This window comes from Palaemon carinicauda, chromosome 3 (assembly GCF_036898095.1).
Source record: "Palaemon carinicauda isolate YSFRI2023 chromosome 3, ASM3689809v2, whole genome shotgun sequence".
Taxonomy (NCBI): domain Eukaryota; kingdom Metazoa; phylum Arthropoda; class Malacostraca; order Decapoda; family Palaemonidae; genus Palaemon; species Palaemon carinicauda.
Genome location: NC_090727.1, coordinates 119281871 through 119299534, shown reverse-complemented (window position 1 = coordinate 119299534; position 17664 = coordinate 119281871). Strand labels below are relative to the sequence as shown.

The window sequence follows — 17664 nt, the reverse complement described above, 5'->3', positions numbered from 1 at the left end:
GACCTTCAGGCTTAAAGGAATAACTTTTTCCTGCCCGCTGGATCTATCCTCGCTCATGCGAAGCTACGATCGTCCCTGCCCTAGTCGGAGGAAGACCTCCAACTTGGAGCATGGCTCGGACTTTTAGTCCTTTAAGAGATCTTCTCAAGACCCTTTACGACAGGCCTCGGATTGTATTCCACCTTGGGTCTCCTGCTCACTCTGGCCACGGCCAGTGTGTAAGCAATCTTCTTGGTCTCTTACGACTCCCCCCTTTCTAAGGAAGAGGGGAAGGCAACATTCAGGCTCGCTCCTGAGTTGTTGGCTAGACTCAGAATCTGGGGGTCCCGGCCCTTCGGTCCGATTCGTTCAAGATTTCGAGTCTCCATTCTGTATCTGATGTCCCAAGACCTTCTCTTTCTTGCCAGTAAAGGAATCGAGACGTTAGCGCTGGGAACAGCTGCAGTTTGTCCTCAGTTGCAGCCGATTTGGGAGCACAAGGAGGACATGGGGGAGAGTCACCAGTATACCTCTTCAGCCCGGACTCAAGGACATTCATCTCGACCTGTCTCCAGACCCTCCCCCGTCATGTCGCCCTACAGCACGATGTTGGATACATCGCAACGTCCCTCGTCTTCGAGTAATACTACTCTGTGACGCAGGTGCTACAAGCTGGAGTCTGGAAGCGTCTAATGACCTTCGCAGCCCGCTTCCTGCAGGGCGTGACCCACAGGAGTCTCAATACGTTTTCTATCGCTCTGTGGTGGCTACACAACAGCTGGTCTAACCTCAGGCTCCTTTTTGGACAGGTAGCAGAAGGTTGAGGGCATTGTTATCAGCTTTTAGTCTGCATGAACGAAAGAAGTATGTCTGGCCCTTACTTCTTTCTTCATCATCCCCTCTACGGGGAAGCAGCATCCTGGTCTCTGCATAGCTGACCTCGAACCTCTGCAGGTAAACCATGCTTCCTTGTGTTCCGAGTATTGAGTCAATACTGTCGCGTCCCCCATACCCTGACGAGGTGGTATTGGGAACGTCCTAACCCAGAGTTCCTTCTGGAACTCCAGGTCAACTGCCTAGGACGGGTCACACTTCTTCCTTCACACACAAGCTTACGTAGGCCACATGGTTCCTTGCGGAGCAAGGAACTTGTGAGGTGCAGGGACTCCTTTTCTCGAGTACGACTCACTCGGATTCTGAGTCCCCGGGTAAAGCCAAAGCCAGTATGGCTGGGGACTTTCCACCCTTCCTAAGGGGTAAGTCACCCTTTGTAAATAGCGTGGTTTGTATTTCGGTTACGGAACAAATGACAAATTCGAAGATAATTTGTATTTTTCCTAACCATACAAACCTTAGCTATTTACACATATTTGCCTGCCAGCCCTGTCCCCCAAGACAAGTCCTACCTCTAAGTGAAAGTGAGTATTCACCTGTGTGTGAGGGGGAGGAGGGGTAGCTAGCTACCACTCCCCTACCCCCCCGCTAACTAGCGCGGGGGTAATACACCCTCGTTAAATTCTAATGGCTCGCCATTTCAGCTGCGCTAAAAGGTAACCCTTTGTAAATAGCTAAGGTTTGTATGGTTAGGAAAAATACAAATTATCTTCGAATTTGTCATGTTAGATCAAAAACTGCTAATGGGAAGACTCCATCCAAGGGGTCTACCAAATTATAAACCATAGTTTTTTCCTCCATATTACAATGGAATTGTCTGGGTTTAAAGGCCAAATATGAAGAACTTAAGCTCCTTATTCATGAGCATTCCCCCATAATTATTTGTCTACAGGAGAGCAAACTTGATCACAATACCCCTTGTCCTCGCGAATATATTAGTTATGGGGCACCATATGATCACCAAGTGGGGAGCCATGGCGGAAGTCTCATATACGTTCGTCGAGATGTTCCCCAAGTTTCTCTGTCTATTCGTACACCTCTGCAGGCAGTGGTTGTACAGATTGACATAGGGCGAAAATATACAATTTGTTCTCTGTACTTGCCTCCAAATGATAAGATTTTTTATGATAACTTAGTGGAGGTGATTCAACAACTCCCTCAACCTTTTCTTTTACTTGGAGATTTGAATGGTAGACATCCTTTGTGGGGTGATGTTTTAGCAAACACGAGGGGAAATATCATATCATCAATTGTGGAAAATGAAGATGTGGGACTCCTTAATACAGGAGAGCCCACACACTTTCATGTCCAGACAGGTACCTTGTCATGTATTGACCTATCAATCGTAAGCTCTAATTGCCTTCTCAACTTCGATTGGAGAACATTAGATGATTGGCATACTAGTGATCATGTACCAATCATTATAAACACCAACAATGGTCCACCTTTACAGGGATCGCCACGATGGAATCTTGACAAGGCGGACTGGGATAAATTTCGTGAGCTAAGCGAAATTGAGGGGGATGCAGGACAAGTTGAAAATATTGATGATGCCATAGACTTACTGAATGGAACTCTCCATACAGCAGGAGTCAATTCAATTCCCAAAACAACAGGGTTATTCAAACGACGACCAGTCCCGGGGTGGTCCTCAGAACTTACTGCCCTCCACAGAACCACAAGAAGATCTCTAACACGATTGCGTAGACGCAGAACTGATGAGAATTTAATTATGTACAAGAAATGTAGAGCACAGTTCCGTCGTGCCATGAAAGAAGCAAGGCGCCAGTCATGGATGTCTTTTGTTTCCTCCATTAACAGTAGAACACCACCATCTTCTGCGTGGAGGAAAGTAAAAAAGATAGCTGGCAAATTCACCCCCAACCCACCACAAGTGTTGAAGGTGAATGGTCAGTATGTAACTGAAGCAAATGATGTTAGCAATGCCCTGGCTAATCATTTTTCAAATGTATCCAGCAAGTGTGAAGGAGCCCCTGGTCACCAGTATAGGAGCACTGAAGAAAAGAAAATTTTAAATTTTGCAACAAGAAGGGAAGAGTGGTATAATTCTCCTTTCACTGAAAGAGAATTTGATTCCGCACTTGCTCATTACAATGATGCAGCCCCTGGACCCGATGGAATTCCATATGCAATGATTGAACATGTACATTTTAATACAAAGATATTTATTTTAAGTATTATTGATAGAATATGGCATGATCATAGTTACCCAAGTGTTTGGGAACTAGCCATTATTTTAGCCTTTTTAAAACCCGATAAAGACAAGTTTTTAGCAGCAAACTATCGTCCTATTGCATTGACATCTTGTTTATGTAAAATCATGGAGAAGATGGTCAATGCAAGGCTGATGTGGTACCTTGAAAAGAAAGGTATTTTATCACCGATTCAATGTGGATTCCGAAAAATGCACTCAACGACTGATGTGTTGATACGACTAGAGTCTTCTATTTGTGAAGCCTTTGCTTCCAAACAGCACCATGTTACAGTATTTTTTGACCTTGAAAAGGCATATGATACCACATGGAAATATGGTATTCTTAAAACCATTCATGAATTGGGATTGAGAGGAGAGCTGCCACTATTTATTCAGGCATTTCTTTCACGTAGAGTTTTTCAAGTGAGAGTGGGGGAAACTCTATCAGAGAGTAAGTGCCAGGAATAAGGAGTTCCTCAGGGTAGTGTGCTGAGTGTAACCCTTTTTGCACTAGCAATTAATGGGATATCCTCAGCCATTCCCCAGGATGTTCTCTCAACATTATTTGTGGATGATCTCTCAATATCATTTGCTGGCACTAGAATGGCAATGGTTGAGAGAAAAATCCAACTCTCTATTGATAAAATTATCCAGTGGGCTGACATGAATGAATTCAAGTTCTCGACAAGTATAACTACCATTGTCCATTTTTGTCGTATTCGGGGAGTACATCCAGACCCGGATATATACATTAAAGGTTAACGGATACCATGTGCAAGAGAAGCTAAATTTTTAGGTTTGATATTTGATCGTAGGCTTACATGGGTTTCTCACTTAAAAGCATTAAAAGCTAAATGTGTTGAAGCTCTGAATATCTTCAAAGTATTGTCCCATTCATCGTGGGGGGCAGACCGCAATACTATTTTAAAATTATACAAGGCCTTGATTTTTTCCAAAATTAGTTATGGTTGCGAGGTATATTCTTCAGCCACCCCAAGCCGGTTAAAAATATTAGACTCGATACATCATGCAGGTATTAGATTGTCTACTGGAGCTTTTAAAACGTCGCCTATCCCAAGTCTCCTTGTTGATGCTGGAGAGTTACCTCTAGACCTTTACCGAATGTCTTCCATTCTTCAGTATTGGTTTAGATTGCAAAGACTCCCTAACTCTCTAGCCTTTCAGACTGCAAGCCTTGTAAGACACGCATCATACTTTGAGTTGCACCCAAAATCTCCTCAACCTTATGGCTTTCGGGTGAAACGATTATTAAATAGTCTGGATATAATTAGAAATAAGGTACTTCCATTCAAGGTATCATCAACGCCTCCATGGAAGTTACCAGAGATATCTTTTTGTAAATATTTTATTGGAGATAAGAAGAATATGTCAGACCTAGAAGCCAGGTCTCTTTTTAATGAACATGTTAAAGAACATAGAGGATCAACTTTTATATATACTGATGGCTCCAAATCTGATGCTGGCGTTGGATTTGGAGTACATAGTAATGGTTTTAATTGTAGAGGTGCACTTCCTCTGACCGCTTCCATATTTACTGCCGAACTGTATGGCATATTAACCGCTATTGAGAAAATAGCGTTGGAGAAGGAGGGTAATTTTACAATTTTTAGTGATGCAAGGAGTGTCCTTCAAGCTATGGAAGTTTTTAATTCTAATAACCCTCTAGTTTTAAAGGTTTTAGAATGTCTTTTCATTATTGGACGGAGAGGTATAACAGTTCAATTTTGTTGGGTTCCAGCACATGTAGGTGTGTCTGGGAATGAGAAGGCAGATTCACTGGCTAAGGAGGCTGCATCCGAGTTGCTGCCAAGAAGGTATCCCATTCCCTGTAATGATTTCTTACCTGACATCAAGAAATTGGTTTGCAATAAATGGCAACAGCAATGGGATAGTCAAGATGGCAATAAAATGCGAGAGATAACAAATGACATATCTCCTTGGAGGTATAATATGCTGCCCCGAAAATGGGAGACGTCTCTTTGTCGTCTCCGTATTGGTCACACTCGGTTGACACACGAGTTTCTGCTGAAGGGCCAACACCAACCGTATTGTGACGACTGTTTAGTACCTCTAACAGTAAGGCATTTGTTGACCGAATGCCCGAATTATAACAACTTGCGGAATAGATATTTGTTTGAGGCTCGAGGTGAGGGTGGCAGGTTCATCCTTGCCAAGATTCTTGGAAATGATGTGTCCTACCATGCAAGTGGCATTTTTAGATTTATTTCAGAAGCAGGTCTTCTGAAAAATAATTAACTTTTATGACATTCAACTTTTATGATTTTAATTGAATACTCTTTTATTTTTTATTTTATTTTATTTTTTTATTTTTGTATACAGTACATAAATTAGATGTTACCGGCATCAATGACCTCAAATGTCAGGATGCCTGAAAACTTTAAATCAATCAATCAATCAACAAGACCGCATCAGTCCCCGTCGAATGCGATTTCTTCAGGACTAGCCAGGCCAAATGTCCTTCGGCACAAGGAATCGTCCTTCACTCTGGTTCTTTACGAGATCCGAGCAAGAGACTGTCCTGGTAAAGGGGCTGCCAGACGAGAATCTGTAGCAGGGAGGTGATCTCCTCGGTTTTCCTGGATTTGACGTTTCCTATAGAGGCATCAAAGAAAAGGGGGATGCCACATACAGTACCACACGTCCTCAGGACTATGATCAGAGCACAAATGATACCATCTCTTATTCTCCTAGAAGGCATCCTCTTATCTCAGAAAGTGCCTATGGGAATGGCAGTGATTCGTCGGTTTCTTGTTTGCAGGAAACACTTCCTGCTCCTGCATTGTCTCCCCTTTGGGATATCCTGTTCACGGATTTGGATTTTATCGAATCCACCCCTTCTGCGGAAGACTGCCTCCAACAGCCTCTGTTTAGAGGCCTTCCTTCGGGAAGCAGAATGAATATCAGTAACAGGTATTGATCTTCTTTCTGTGGGGGAAGGTTTGCGGTCACTGGTGGAGTTCCTTTCTTCGAGCAATTTCTCCGAAAATAAAAGAGGGCCTCTACCCCCCGCTTCCGAGCAAACTTGTCTCATTAAGAGACTCGACTACCCTATCGGACTAGCCTCGTCGACAACACTCGTCTTGCCTAAAAGACACGTCACATCCAGTGGGATGTCTACAACTACGGAGAATCCATTACGAACTTACTTTATGACTATATACTCCGTGGTGAGGATCGGGGGAAGTCTCTATCTCTTCTCGAGGGTGGTATTCCAGTAATGCACTCAAAACTGCCATCGAAAGGAATCCCCCACTTATATTTAGGTAACGGTGACCTTTGCTCGTCCATCGAGCATCTTCTTCGATCGTTGCTCTTCACAGATTTTGAGGCTACTTACCCGTAGTAGGGTAATACAGCCCCTGTGTGGGACGGGTGGCTGCCTTCAGCCCCGGGTTGCCCTCCCTTGAAGACCTAGGACACCAAGAAAGCATATTTTCTCATGATCCCGAGGACAGGTCTCTCCCGTTGTGGCCCTTGACCAAGAGAAGAGACACCAATGGGCCTCCCTTAATGTCTCTCACTCATGGCAAGAAACCAAGTAACATCCAATTTTTTTCCGGGCAGTTCAAACCTCAGGTTTAAGCCTTCGAACGGGAAAGCCTCCGCTTTGTGATTAAGGCTGTTACACCAGCAATCAACTTGAGGCCATAACTCGAGGAAGATGTATTAGCTAGCCCCAAGGGTACAGCACATTTCTCCAACCCTAGGAGGCCCTAAGGGAGTTCATCAGACTTTCATTCCTGACTGGGACCCATTGGGTCATGCACAAGTCATTCAGTCTTCCTTTTCACACCAGAGATTAAATTAATAGTAAACCTATGCCTTACGCTAATAGCAAACCTATTAATTTTCATGATCAGCCACACACTAGATCTTGTTCTAATGTTCATAAGACTTTACAAGTCACCTGTTCTAAGGAATGACAATTTATTTCAGAATATTCTTTGCAGGTACAGAAGACAGATAAGGGGCAAGGAACATTTCCCACCTTCCCACAAGTCACACTTCCATCTGACACATATGAGGTGCCTTTTGTTAGACATCATAGACAAGGCCCATGCTGTAAGCTTTGTAGATGGCAGCATATGAGAACTTTCTCTTGTCTCGAAAATTTAGCTCTGAGAGAGACTTAAATTCTTCTGCCTCTCACTCTGTTGCTAGAGGTAAATGTTCTTATAACTGGAGTGAACCAAAGTCCTCCCGTTCCTTCTCCACCTACTATTCCCGTCAATATGCATGACACAAGGGAAAGGAAGGACATTAAGAAAGGAAGAGTTAAGTATCAAGTTTCTGTTAAAACAGAACAGCCAATTACCCCTAAAGTGGAACAACTGGACAATTACATCATTACCATTAATTACTCTTCGGAGAACCTCACTGCATGCGTGAGCTTCAACTGAGCTGATATAATCTCCCTTGAGGTCCTGATGTCAGGCTCAGAAACCTCACATTTCATTAAGATTATGAGCTTCATTCGTTGTTTAGATGTATTGGATAACCCCACCCCCCTTGCGCAAACCATTCATAGATGGAGCAATGTTGACTCAATCTTCTTGCAATTTCAAAGCCCCAGACACAGATTTAATGTGGAGCTTTCTAACCAGACTAAAGATCCTTTAGACATACTTGATACACAAGTTTCAGTTTCAGAAAGCTCAATTAAGGCTCGTAAGTCCTCAGAGTAACTGCCATTACCTCTGTCACGTCAGAGATGTTTTTACGTACACTTTGGTGCATACCACTCATTGATGCTGATGTTGCTAACCTTGTTCTATCGATATTAGTCGATAAACTGTCCAAACTCTTCTTCATTGTTTCTGGTCCCAAAAGGGCAAACATGGAAGTGGCAGCTAAGTCCATAATCCAAGCCTGCTCGTGGCTGGACCACTAGTGTGGAGCAGTTTTTCACTTTGTGGTGACAAAACTTAAGGGAAGAGCACAGCCTTAATCAATTTGAAGAATTATCTAGATCTGAGGCCAAAGCTATAGAATTCCTTTTACGTCAGAACGTTTACCCATAGGTAATTGCATTCTGAAGAGGTGCAACGCTGTCTTAGCCAGATTCTCTTGACAGTTCAGACCTAGTAGGTTTCCCTTCTCTTTCCCCTCCCTGAGATGTAGCTATGGCTGTAGAGAAGGTGGAGAGGTTAGAATAAGCTCCTATAATAAAAAGGGTGGTAGCATAAGGGCTGCTTGCTCCTCAGCAACAGCTAAGGAACTGTCCTTTTAAACTAGTTCCTCAGCAAAGATGACTCTTACCTCCATCAGATGCGCAACAGCCCTGAAGGCAAGACCCCAGACTTACCTTTCGTCGGAGAGTTCATCCCTCTAGATAAAGAGGCCGTGGTCGCAGAGGCTCCCGCTAGAGAAGGCATGTCATCCAACTTACTATCATTGGGGGACAGATGCCTACAAAGCTTTTGGAAAAGGTGGCAGGACTTCGGGACCGACCCTTGGATGGTAGAAGTCCTTCGTTCGGGATATCGAGTCTCTTTCATGGCCTGTGTGCCACCTCTGACCAGGACTCTTACTATCCAACAATTTTATTTGAAAGACTCAGTAAAAGACCTACTCTTATTAGAGGAAGTCTCCAAATTGTTGGCCAAAGGAGCCTTGGAGGAAGTCGTAAGCGACCCTCCAGGCTTCCTCAGCAATCTATTCTTGATAGAGAAGCTGACAGGAGGCTGGAGACCTGCCATAGACCTCTCTCCCATTTGATACTTCATGTGCTACAGACAAAGTTCAAAATGAAGACTACGGCAACCATTCTCTAAGCCATCAGGAAGAACAATTTCCTTCTGACCATACACCTGAAATGTGCCCTGCTTTCAGGTCTCCATTCATCCTGCCTCAAGGAAGTACTTGAGGTTTCCCTTTTGAAGTAAGACATTTCAGTTCAGGGTACTGTGCTTTGGCCTGTCAACAGCCCGTCAGGTCTTCACCAAAGTCTTTGCCCTTGTCTCAGCCTGGGCTCATGCTGTGAGCATCAGACTTTTGAGTTACCTGGACGACTGGCTTCTCCTAGTAGAGTCCCGACCTCTCTTGTTAAGGCCCAGAGATATACTCTTAGATCTGGGCATGGAGTTATGGATCCAACTGAACCTGGAGAAGTCCAGCCTTGTCCCGCAGCTGTCCATCAGGTACCTAGGCATGGATATACTCATTTCAAGCTAGAACTCTTCCATCTACCGACAGTATTCAAACTGCTGGAACTTCTCATGGAATTTCCAAGAGAATTTCCAGAATGGCCAAACCTGTTACGACAACCACACATAAGAATGTTCCATGACTCAGTGCATTGCCTTTCTCTTTATAGTTGAAGACTATCCAGCATCTTCTCCGAAAGAAAAGCTTTTTGAGACCAGCTGCAAAAGAGTTTTCCAGATATCTCCGAAAGATTTCCGCAGCAATATACCAGGCTAAGTAGAAAATCTTCTGTGATTGGTGTCGTAAGCCACTATTCCGCTGATAGCAGACTTTATAGTGTTTTTAAGGAACAAGAAATTCCTTTCGTACACCCTGGTGAAAGGCTACCACTCAGCTTTGAGCCAGTTATTCAAACTGAAAGGGCTTGACCTCTCCTTGTCATGGAAACTCTGTTCTCATTAAGAATTTCAAGCAGTATTGTCCTCCTCAAGAATTCAAACTCCTATCTGAGATGTGACAAACGTCCTACGGGCCTTAAGTCAAGCCCCTTACGAACCTTTACATAAAGCCATAGACAGGGACCTTACCTTAAAGACCATCTTCTTCCTTGCTCTTAACTTCAGCCAAGAGAGTAAGCAAATTACATGGTCTGTCTTATCTACACCACATTCCGGATGGTGGAGAGAAGTATCTTTGTCTTTTGCCCCTGAATTTGTGGCCTAAACCCAGAATCCAGTTGAAAATTATATCAGATTTGATTCTTTCACAATCCTGTCTCTCAAAGAGGTAACTGATGATGATCCTAATGATATGTTGCTCGTCCCGTAAGAGTAATGCATAAATATCTGAAAAGAACACAGCATTTTAGGCCTTAAATCTCCAATCTGTCACTGGTTGCTCCAAAAAGAAAGTATTTTAGGCCTAAAATCTCCAATCGGTTTGTAAGCTGTGGTTGCTCCAAAAAGAAAGTATCCAGAAACACTATCTCTTTCTGATTGAGAGAAACAATCATGAGAGGCTATAAATCCTCAGGGGTGGCATCGCCAGGGGCTCTCCCTTGAGCACATTATATACGTTGGCTTGCTGCAACCTTCATCATCATCATCATCATCATCATCATCATCTCCTCCTACGCCTATTGACGCAACGGCCTCTGTTAAATTTCATCAGTCGTCTCTAACTTGAGCTTTTAATTCAATACTTGTCCATTCATCATCTTCTAAATTGCACTTCATAGTCCTCAGCCATGTAGGCCTGGGTCTTCCAACTCTTCTAGTACCTTATGGAGCACAGCTGAACGTTTGGTGAACTAATCTCTCTTGGGGAGTGCGAAAAGCATGCCCAAACCATCTCCATCTACCCCTCATGATGATCTCATCCACATATGGCACTTGAGTAATCTCTCTTAAAGTTTCATTTCTAATCCTGTCCTGCCATTTAACTCCCGATATCCTTCTGCAACCTTAGTGTTCCGCAAAAAAAGAACTGCAGCGCAACTCTTCAAAGCTGGTGTAAGGAAGAGACAAACCACTTTAACAGACAATTATTGTTAAGATTTCACAAACAGGTCTTTAAACACCTATTTAACCCTATTGTTGTACAGTGAACCCTCGTTTATCGCAGTAGATAGGTTCCAGACGCGGCCGCGATAGGTGAAAATCCGCGAAGTAGTGACACCATATTTACCTCTTTATTCAACATGTATTTTCAGACTTTTAAAACTTTCCCTTGTACGTAGTACTGTTAACAAACTACCCTTTAACCCTGGATAGGTACGGTGGGTCGTTTGCGACCCCGAGCGTCAAAAAAAACCAGGTTTTTCTCACGTGACTCACCCCCGTGACTGAATTTGTGGGTGATCGACCTGCAGGAGGTGTCTCCCCTACACGCTCTAGTAGTGTCCAGATGTGCATTGCTGTAGCTGTACTCCTTCCCCGATTTCTGAGACGCATCGGGGTCGTTCGCGTCCGAGTTTACCCTTCTAGGGTAGTTTGCATAATTATCAAAGTTATTACGTATTATGAAATTGTCGTAGAATGGTGCAACTTGTATAGGTTATCAGTTGTGGAAAGTCTTGGTGGATTGTTTGGCTACCATGTGCATGTTTTTTTTTTTAGTTAAAATGTCGTTCATCACCACGAGGACCATTTTACCGCGAGTGCCCCTTTTTCATTTTTTTTCATTTTTTTGCCAAGTCATTTTTCCGTAAGATATTGCCAAATAGTGTCGTAAAACTTTTGCTTGTTTAGTGTTGGAAAGTGTGTCTAGATGATCTGGCTACCCATGCATGACTTTGTTTTTGTCAGATACGACGTAGTTATTGGTATATTGGGTATTTAACTGCGGTTACCAATTTCTGTTTTTTTTCAATATTTGTAAAAATTACTACGTAGTAAGGAATTGCCGTATATTATTCATTTTTTTTTCATGTTTATGTGTTAGAAAGTGTGCCTTGATGGTTGGGCTAACACGTGCATGTCTTTTTTTTTATCTGAGATGTCGTATATTAGAATGTCGGGCATTTTACCGCGAGTGTCCCTTTTTCATTTTTTTTCATTTTTTTGCCAAGTCATTTTTCCGTAAGATATTGCGAAATAGTGTCGTAAAACTTTTGCTTTTTTAGTGTTGGAAAGTGTGTCTAGATGATCTGGCTACCCATGCGTGATTTTGTTTTTGTCAGATACGACGTAGTTATTGGTATATTGGGTATTTAACTGCGGTTGCCAATTTCTGTTTTTTTTCAATATTTGTAAAAATTTACTACGTAGTAAGGAATTGCCGTATATTATTGATTTTTTTTTCATGTTTATGTGTTAGAAAGTGTGCCTTGATGGTTGGGCTAACACGTGCATGTCTTTTTTTTTATCTGAGATGTCGTATATTAGAATGTTGGGCAATTTTCCGCGAGTGCCCCTTATTATTTGTTTTGCATTTTTTTGCTTAGTCATGTTACCGTAAGGAATTGGCAAGTAGTGTCGCAAAACTTATATTTTTATAGTGTTGGAAAGTGTTTCTAGATGATCTGGCTACCCATGCCTATTTTTTTTTTAGCCAGATATGGCGTATATATAAGTATGTGTTCGATTTTCCTGTGATTGCCATTTTTTCGTTTTTTCCCATTTCTTTCAAAATTACTACGTACTAAGGAACTATCACAGAGTAATATTTCATTTATATGTTTATTTGTCGGAAAATATGCCTTGATGGTTTGCCTAGCACGTGGCTGAAATTTTTTTTTTCTGAAATGCCGTATATTAGAATGGCCATTTTTCCACGAGTGCCCCTTTTTATTTGTTTTGCATTTTTTTGCTTAGTCATGTTACCGTAAGGAATTGGCAAGTAGTGTCGCAAAACTTATAATTTTATAGTGTTGGAAAGTGTTTCTAGATGATCTGGCTACCCATGCCTATCTTCTTTTTTTAGCCAGATATGGCGTATATATAGGTATGTGTTCGATTTTCCTGTGATTGCCATTTTTTCGTTTTTTCCCATTTCTTTCAAAATTACTACGTACTAAGGAACTATCACAGAGTAATTATTCATTTAGATGTTTATTTGTCGGAAAATGTGCCTTGATGGTTTGCCTAGCACGTGGCTGAATTTTTTTTTTTTCTGAAATGCCGTATATTAGAATGTTAGCCATTTTTCCTCGAGTGCCCCTTTTTATTTGTTTTGCATTTTTTTGCTTAGTCATGTTACCGTAAGGAATTGGCAAGTAGTGTCGCAAAACTTATATTTTTATAGTGTTGGAAAGTGTTTCTAGATGATCTGGCTACCCATGCCTATCTTTTTTTTAGCCAGATATGGCGTATATATAGGTATGTGTTCGATTTTCCGGTGATTGCCATTTTTTCGTTTTTTCCCAATTCTTTCAAAATTACTACGTACTAAGGAACTATCACAGAGTAATGATTCCTCTAGATGTTTATTTGTCGGAAAATTTTGTTTACTTTTTTTTTGATTGAATATCATCAAATTTTTTTAGCTAAAATATTGTTTTACAATTTTTTTTTCGATTTTATTTCCCTTCAAAAAAATTTTTTTGGGTCAGAATTTTAATTTTATAGTCGTAAAATAATCGACAATTATCCAGCAACCCACCATACAATTTTTATGCATATCCAATAATAATTAGATTAGTAAATAACACCTTGAAATTGACATACCCTTCCTACATTTCAAGTGGCAGATTAGGGAGTCTGAGTCAGTGTGGTTGGCGGCCATTTTGTGGACATATCCGAAGCGTAAGCTGCCCTATCTATATATATTCTTGTTCCCTATAGAATTTGTGATATTTTGGTATATTTTTACCTGCATAAATATCATATTATATATTAAATATATGTATTTTTTTACGGAATTTATAAGTACTCAAAAAATTACCTTTAGATATGGCCCCTGATATAAATGTAATTTACAAAATAATGAAGATTTTTTTACATATTTCTATTTTAGGATAACATATGTTTATTCCCTAAAAAAATTAGCCACTTCCTATTTCATTTGGGTACCCAAAAAAATTCATGAAATTTGGACAAATTTTTTTGGCCAAAAAAAGTTACCCTTTTTTTCTCATTTCAGATCTTCACCTCCATGGGTCTGACTTCATCCAAAATACATCAAGATGTGTCCTAAACATTCAAGAATCAATTCCTAAAAGGATTTGTGTATATATGTATAAACTTTTTTTTTATGAATTTTTATGTCAGGTCTTTTTTTTTTCTACTTAATTTTTTAAAATATTTATAATAAATAGTTTTTCTGCAGATGAGTAGTATTTATCTATACAGTTGTTTTAAGCATTCATTGAAGTTTTTTTTGGCAAAAGAAAAAAGGAGGTTACTGCAAAAACTGATTTTTCAAGAATTTTTTTTGGCGTCGGGGTCGTTCGCGTCCGAGTATACCCTTAAAGGGGTGTCCGAGGACCGTACCTATCCAGGGTTAATGTACAGAACACTTAATGCATGTACTACAGTACCCTAAACTAAAACAGGCACAAATATTAAAGGCAATTTTATATCATGCGTTTCCTAAACACGCTAAAAAGCACGATAAAAAATGGCAACCAATGTTTAGTTTACATTTATCTCTGATCATAATGAAGAATCAAACTGGAGGTAGAGCTTTGCTTATTACCCAGACATATTTCCCATACTTTTCCCTTAGAACTACATCACATCTTCCTACTTTAGATATATATATATATATATATATATATATATATATATATATATATATATATATATATATACATATATATGTGTGTGTGTATATATATATATATATATATATATATATATATATATATATATATATATATATATATATATATATATATATATATATATATATATATATATATATATATATATATATATATGTATTGGTGTGCTACTGTCTTAAGCACACATTTGAGTATGAGTTGTTTTCAGATGTATTTAAATGGTTTACTGAATACATCTTAATGGTTTTTAAGTTTTATTGTGAATAAACAACAGAGTTAAACATCTCCATCACTGGAGGAAGCTGTGTTGGTCCACATGACCAATTCTGGTGAAGTTTAGATATGAACTCAACAAATTACCGATATCACAAATATCATATGCTTGCTTTAATTTAGCCAAGTGACGGAATCGGAAGACACCTGCATCCGGTGACGTCACAAACTTTCACACAAAGAGACAATGTGTTGACATTAAGAAAGAATGTCAACTTAGCATTATACATCCTGCTTACAATTTGAATGACTACAGCAAATCTCACGGTTAGCTCTTCCAACCAACATGACATATTACGTCATTTGTTTTAAACATGTAATATTAACTATTCTAATCATTACATTAGCTCGGCCAGCTATCTCAATTTTTTTTTCAAAAATTTAACAACAAGCCGAAACATGGTTATTAGGTGTGACTGGACATACGTATTATTCTTTGTTTAACATTAGCTATAACCAACTGAGGACGAATGTCCAAATAGGCACATCAAAAAATAATAACAATAATGCATACAAAAAAGATATTACCAAAGCAAAAAGAAAAATGCATGATAAAACCAAGATCATATATATGGTACATTGCTAGCAAATGATTACATGGTACCAAAAAACAAAATAAATTCTGACTTACAAATGATTCGGTAACTTGATAAAGAATAATTGTTACCTTTGTCAGAAACAAGATACTCAATTTTTAGTGCACAAATACGAATTCCTGGTACGTACACGTACCACGCTTTCGTACATATATATATATATATTTATATATAGGGCTGATACATTTTATTAGATGCCCATAGATTCTGTTATATATCTTATTATATTTTTTTTTTCTCTTTTCTTTTTTAACATTCCGGCTTATATACTTTTATTAGATGCCGAGAGAAAAATGATTTATATCCTTTTTATTTTATTTATTTTTTTAAATGTTATTTTAAATGTATTTTTAACAATGCAAATGTAGAGAATTTCTTTAATTACATATTACTAGCGTACTAATCAGCTTTTCATACAAACATCTTCCTGACAAATTACTCCCTTAGCGAATGAGGTGGCCACTCATACAGCTTTGAACTGGATCAGGTAGGGGGTATTGTCAGGGCTATTCAACTCGTTCCTTTGTAGCTGCTTGCTGTGCCGTAACCTACGCCAAACAAGGATGTTCACGGCGATAAAAATTATCACCGTTACACACAAACTAGCCAGTAATATAGGGTGAAGAATCTCTTTGTAAGTCGGTGACAGGTGGTCCTTTTCGGTAAGTTTCATCAACCGCTTTGCCACACTTCCGTTGTAGGGGAGAGGAAGTGCGGGCATTGTAGAGGTCCACGTGAAGTTCGCGAAGTAAGCTCGTTCTCTGATGATTGTCCGTAGACCAGTCACCATGGAATTCGGGGAAGTCCCGATACAGCCATCTGCTGCGACGAAGATGTGGTTGAAGGATGTGGATCCGTCAGGGCATGATACATTGAAGCCGTCCTTGTCGTATCGTATCCACGAGCCATTATTTAGTCTGCAATTGAATTCTTTATTGTCAAAGGGATAAAGCTTATCCAGACAATTTTCACTTGTATGGGAGAGAGCACCGTCTAGCACTATACCTAACTCGCATGAATCCATCAAGTTTTTACGGAATTCAAATGAGTCAGCTGTACATATTTTTCTATCCATTGCGTCTGAACAGTGAGTTAATTGATTTAAGTCTTTAATGACCGTATATGTTTCCTTGTCTGGGGAAATCAATACGTGTCCTGTCAAACTGGATATTACTGGATTTGAGTGATTCGTCATGAAAGTCGGAAATGGTGATATCCTGTAAGATTGCCAGGCATCAGAAGAATCAAAGGGAATTGTAATCCTAATCTTGTTATTATCTACGTTTACTGTAATTAGGCTGTAATAAAATTCTAACCTATGTTCGTCTAACAAAGGAACATAGCCTAGTTTATCCCTTCCGTTCTCCAGAACTAATTTTAAGTAACGTATAGGCAACAAATGGGGCGACAATACACCTTTAGTTGCTAACGTGATAGCTTCTACATAATCCTTGGATTTCTCAATGAAATGTGCAATTCTGTTATGTATGTGATCTATCTTTGAATCATAATACGTTAATGTTGCCAACAAATCCTGTACTTCCATAATTTGAACGATATTATCTGAATGTTCATTTAACAAATCCATAATTTTATTGATTGAAGCTAACTGATCCCTTAGTTCTGACATAATCAATTCATCTTTATGAGTCAAGAACTCAATTTTTTTATTTTGATTACTAATTTTAAGACGATTGGAAAGTCCTAAACCTAAACTTGCAACAGACCCAAAGATGCTTAATGCAGCATAAATGAACGGATTCCGTCTTTCTTTATGTTCGTGTCCTACAGTCCACATCAAAAGGTCATAAGCCAAAGATCCTGTCTCGCCAGTCTTATTTTTCAAGTCATCAGATAGCATCTCTGCAACTTTTAATGTTGATCCAAACAAACTCTTAGTAGTCAAATGAAAATGTCTCCTATGCAACTCATCCAATGATGCAGAAAACCTTGAAATGGCGGTTCTTAAGCTAGTGACATCATTCTCTTGAAGAAAAATTGCTTGCATATGCACTTCGACAATTACGTTGGTTGATGTAATAAAAATGTCTTCTTGTCTTTCAACTATATTGCCATATTTAAAATATATATTCTTAGTCTTAGAACTCATCCCATACGAAAAAAATGTCTGAGCGAACAATATCACTCCCAACAACAAAAAATTCATCTTGGAAACCTGTAACGAGAAAAAATATATGTAATTACTCCTGTATTAAAAAGAAAACTTTTAGTCACAAAAATTAAAATTTTTCCTCACTTCTTTTCCTCTCTTTTCTTTTTAATTTCTTATGTGA

At 39.7% G+C, this 17664-nt stretch overlaps 1 protein-coding gene across 5 annotated transcripts in view; it reads left to right on the top strand.

Annotated features, from left to right (window-relative positions):
• waw (Translation factor waclaw) overlaps positions 1-17664 on the top strand; it is a 336239-nt gene that overhangs the window by 130899 nt on the left and 187676 nt on the right. The window lies entirely within an intron of this gene.